The sequence below is a fragment of the Protobothrops mucrosquamatus genome, unplaced genomic scaffold (genome assembly GCF_001527695.2).
Source record: "Protobothrops mucrosquamatus isolate PMUCROS unplaced genomic scaffold, P.Mucros_1.0 scaffold1399, whole genome shotgun sequence".
NCBI classification, from domain to species: Eukaryota; Metazoa; Chordata; class Lepidosauria; order Squamata; family Viperidae; genus Protobothrops; species Protobothrops mucrosquamatus.
In genome coordinates this window covers 199,453-204,542 of record NW_015387584.1, presented here as the reverse complement: position 1 = coordinate 204,542, position 5,090 = coordinate 199,453, and positions in this window count along the sequence as shown.

Below are 5,090 nucleotides of genomic sequence, written 5' to 3'. Positions count from 1 at the left end.
TTGAAGAGAAAATGTCTGGGTAAGCTATTGCTATCTCATTATCACTTTTTAATTACCGGTAGTCATTTATTCTTGCTTTTAAGCAGAAGGACAATTAAGTCAGGAAACAGTACTAGATATTGACAAATTATTAGTGGCATTTAGTATAATTAGGGCTTCTTCTAAGCATCCTGTCCTGCCTTGCCCTATCCTGTCCAAGATAGCCTTCTTAAACCGAAAGAGCTTGCAACAATCCAGCCACCCTACCTTATTCAGACCTCCTGTCTGCATCCAAACAACTGATTTGCAGTCTATTTAAATATGGACATTTGGGACAACAGCTGTAAATTGCTTAATTGACATTGACTCTTTTGTTGGTTTTAGCAGCCATTTGTTTTCAAACAGGCATTTTGAGAGCTATTCGTTTATTTATTCTGCAGAGATGAAAGTCTGGAGATAAGCAAAGACAAGGGTGTTTACAGTGAGGACAATATCAGGAAGACCTTGCAGACAACACAACAGCCTGAGCCTGTGTTCAACAATGAAGGGACGCAGGGCAGAAAACATCCTGCAGAAAGCACAGCTCCACAACACAGTCCACACCCATTTGCTCTACTCAGGTGACCCTGAGGACACAGGTAAATCACCAAATGGCTTCAAGGACTCTCTAAAAGAATGCAAATAACCAACTGTCTGCAAGGAATATAAACCCTTCCATCCTCCACCATCCAGTCACAGCTGAAGAAGCTTCTTGGATGAGAAGTGAAATGTCTTCAAAGAAAAACAAGGAAGTCCAGTTGCCTCTTGAAAAAGCACCCTTGGGACAGCCATGACTTGGATGACTGAGAATCTCCATAGACAGGAAGACCTAGAGCTTATGGATAAAACTTGGGGGATGAGCAAGCTTTCTAAACATCCTGAAAAGACTAGGAGGACATGGAAATGTCACTTCTGAATTGCACTTTTTCAGGCTGCAGTTTCTACCCGTTCCATCTCAGGAAGTGAATTCTGAGCAAGGTGAGATAGGGAGGGAAGAAGGAAGGGAAAGACGGGGTATCATTTGGGAGGAAAACATCTGACTTTACTGGCCATTATCAATCTCCAGAGATAATAAAAGAGGCATCTGACATCTGGGATGGCACTAAATCTATATGCAACATCAATGTTGACTGAGAAAAGACAGAGCCTGGAATGTTTACTATGATCTTCAAGCATTTCCTTGATCTCTCAGGGAGACTCACTTTCTTTGTGAGAGTCTCTGAAGGGAGGTGAGCTTTGATTGCATGAAAGCAGCCTGAACTTGAAAGAGCAACCTGCAGCAGAGTCCTGATGACCTTTCAGGAGCTTAGTATCTTAGGATCAAGATGAAACTAACCCCCAACTCGTGTGCCTCAGTTTAGAAATGGCCCCTCTAGGCCACATTAGTAGCTTTGCCCTGATTACAGTGTTGATTTTCCTGCTTGCCTCTGCAACTGTACCCTGCGGATGAGCAAGACTGCCGGGCAGATAAGACTGAAGTCAGTTCTGCACAGTTGGGTTGAAAGGTAAGCTGTCCCGACCGTGTTGTCTGTGAATTTCCTGTCATTTTGAGCAAAAACCTTCCTTGCCTCAAGCAGAGACCACAGATTGAGATAATCAGAAGTAAATATAGAAGGAACCAAACATACACACACACATACAACACATAGGCAGGCACAGGAAGTGTGAGGCTATTTATTGAAACAAAGGGAGTTATTTTTGTCAGGAGGCATGGCCACCTTGGTGGCAACACTTGCGTCAATGCTGTTCCTTTGCCTGCTTCCTCAGCAGATATTATGGGCCAGGACCCTAATTCTAACCCTAACCCTAATTCTAACACTGACTTAATATAACTGAATGTGAGCTTTAATCACTTTAGGGCATTAGCACTCTCAGGAGGAATGTGCACCATTAACCCAGCTGCAACCTTGTTATTGTCTATCATGGGAATATTGGTATAGGAGTGTTTCTATTAAATGTATAGTGAAGAGGGGTGTGGATCTCAGCCAGAAAAATAAAACTCTTCATGGTATTTCGCTTTGGGAGATAACCATAAATGAAAGAATTAGTTCTACTGTGCACTGCCCAGCTAGATCTATCCTGTGCTTGCAACCACAGAAAGAGAGGCTTAGCAATAGCAATTTTACTGAATCTAAGCTACCCTTCTTAGTTAATCAGTTAAGTCACAATAATGTGCATTCTTCCAGTTCTAGGCCCAGCGTATTTTGTGCTGCCCCAACATCAGAGCTGTAATCTTCATTAGTAAGGAGGCTCAAGGCTCACTTGTAAGTGGTCCTGTCCTTAGAGTTTTATCCTGGGACAGTTTAACGAATAGCTGGTAGAACAAACATCACTAATTGCTGTCTTTAAAGTGTGACAGAAACTTCAGCCATCCTTCAAGATGCCTAGCTAATAGTTTGCCAATGAAGAAATACTTTATTCATTTGAGCTACTTTGAATATTGGTCTTCCAAAAGACTGAAAAAGTGTGTTCAAAAATATTTTGGTGATGTAGAAAGGACACCTGAGATAAAGCAGGATGAAGGTTGTTCCCTCAGCAACAATTTTATCCTAACCTTCACCCCATCCATGTCCTCCTTTTTGTCCTCCTATCAGCCATCTGGCAGGCATAGCCTTAAAGTCAAATACTGCCTGCTTTTTGAATGTCTTGTTTGTTTTTATTTTAATTATTTTCACAACAGTAGTCATTGAAACTTTCTGATATTTTCACCTTGTAAATTGTCTGCTTCTTTTTTCTCTCTCATCCATTAAAAGACTTCATAGCCTATATTTATGTCATTTAATTTATTTCCTGATTCCAGCAATCAGCTTTAACCTTGAAATCTACAGCTACTGTTCTCTATGGATCACATGACTCATCCTATGGTTTGATAATGAAATTTGAAAAGCATGTCATTGATTCCGTAATAATAATAATAATAATGATAAAGTTGGAAGGGACCTCGGAGGTCATCTAGTCCAACCTCCTGCTGAGGCAGGAAACCCTATACCATTTCGAACAAATGGCTGTCCAGTCTCTTCTTAAAAACTTCCAGTGTTGGCGCATTCACCACTTCTGGAGGCAGGTTGTTCCACTGGTTAATTGTTCTAACTGTTAGGAAGTTTCTCCTTAGTTCTAGGTTGCTTCTCTCCTTGATTAGTTTCCACCCATTGCTTCTTGTCCTGCCTTCAGGCGCTTTGGAGAATAGCTTGACTCCCTCTTCTTTGTGGCAGCCCCTGAGATATTGGAACACTGCTATCATGTCCCCCCTCGTCCTTCTCTTTGTTAAACTAGACACAACCAATTCCAGCAATCGTTCCTTATATGTACAGTTAGCCTAAGCAGTTTTTTGCTGTAATTTTTATTGTAGATGCGAAGAAAGTTGAACAGGGTGTTTTCCTGTTTTGTCTGTTCAGGTAGCTGGAAACTTTAGTCAGTGTTTCTTAAAGTATGGTCGAAGGAGCCCTGAGGAGCTCTCATGACCATCTCAGGGGTCCACAAAAAATCAAAATTATTTGCCAGATATTGATATTTACAAACAAAATTTAAAAATGTTTGGAAGTTACAAAAAAAACAAACCTGTAACCCTGACATCATGATATAACGCAATGTCTGTAACTCTCTGCTCTGAGAGCTTAACAGAAGGAGGGCTGAATATACCATTCTTATAAAGTTCCTATTGGTTAGTTCTCTTGGTTCTCTTTTCAGGAGCAAAACAATGGTGATCTGTGGGGCCAACTCCTTATTACCTGTAGACCAGGGCTTGATCATGAAGGATTGGACAGAGCACAAAATTAGTGAAGAATTATCAGGACATGGTCAACACAAAATGGCGGACAAAATGAGGTCTATTGACAGGCATTACAGAGGTTTTTTTAATGCTTTTGAATTCCACACACAGATGTCCCGAGTGTATAGAGATCGTTTGAAAATAGGCCTTGACCTGGGTCCCCACATGAGCACTTATTATCCCTAACTCAATGAGCTCTGTCCTGCTCCTAGAAATATATATACTGTATGAGCTGAAATCTGACTTTTATAGTTCCCATGGCAACCAGAAATATTGAGCAGCCTGTCTCTGGTTAACTGTTCATTAGTCACAAGTGAAACGGTTCCAACACAAGCCTACCGTTTGGATAGTGAATGTTGTCCTTGAGCGACTGGTGATGTGCCTGATTGCCTTTTTGGTTATACCTTCGTTTTTAACTCTTAGTCTTCCTCATTAGTTTCTTCAAACAGATTTAGCCTTCGGGCCCTTCCAAATTAGGCAATGCTGAGCACGATCCCATCTGTTCAAACTTTGGTGTCCTTTATGCTAGCTGCAATATGCAACGGTTACAGGAACTGGGCATGGCTAGTCTAGTGAAGGGAAGGACCAGGGGAGACATGATAGCAGTGTCCAATATTTGAGGGGCTGTCACAGAGAGGAGGGGGTCAACCTATTTTCCAAAGCACCTGAAGGCCAGACAAGGGATAATGGATGAAAATTGATCAAGGAGAGATTCAATCTGGAAATAAGGAGAAGTTTTCTGACAGTGAGAACAATCAACCAGTGGAACAGTTTGCCTTCAGATGTTGTTGCTGTTTCATCGCTGGAGGCTTTCAAGAAGAGACTGGACTGCCATCTGTCAGAAATGGTGTGTGTAGGGACTCCTGCTTGAGCAGGGGCTTAGATTGATGACCTACAAGGTCCCTTCCAACTCTGTTATTCTAATTCTAATTCAATTCATCTCTTTTTTTCCTAATCTGGCCATTCTGTCTCAAAAATACCCATAGGGTGCTTTTGTGCCTGTTAAGCAAGCAAGTATTAAAGGTGGATGTTTTTGTGGTCTGATAGTGTGAATCCCTTGTTGAAGGAAGCTGGGGCACAATTCTAAACTATTAAGTCTTTAAAAGGGCACCTAGTGAAGCACACTCCAAACCATTGTTGAGAAATGACGCAAAAAAACCACATCAGGAGAGAGAGGGAGAGAAAAAGCACTCAATCTACCTCCCTACCCCCTCCCTTCACCCATAGCAGGTAGCAGAAAGCCACGGCAAGGACAGAAAAGGGGCGCTTGTATACATCGGATGTGGTGGAACAGACTAATGAA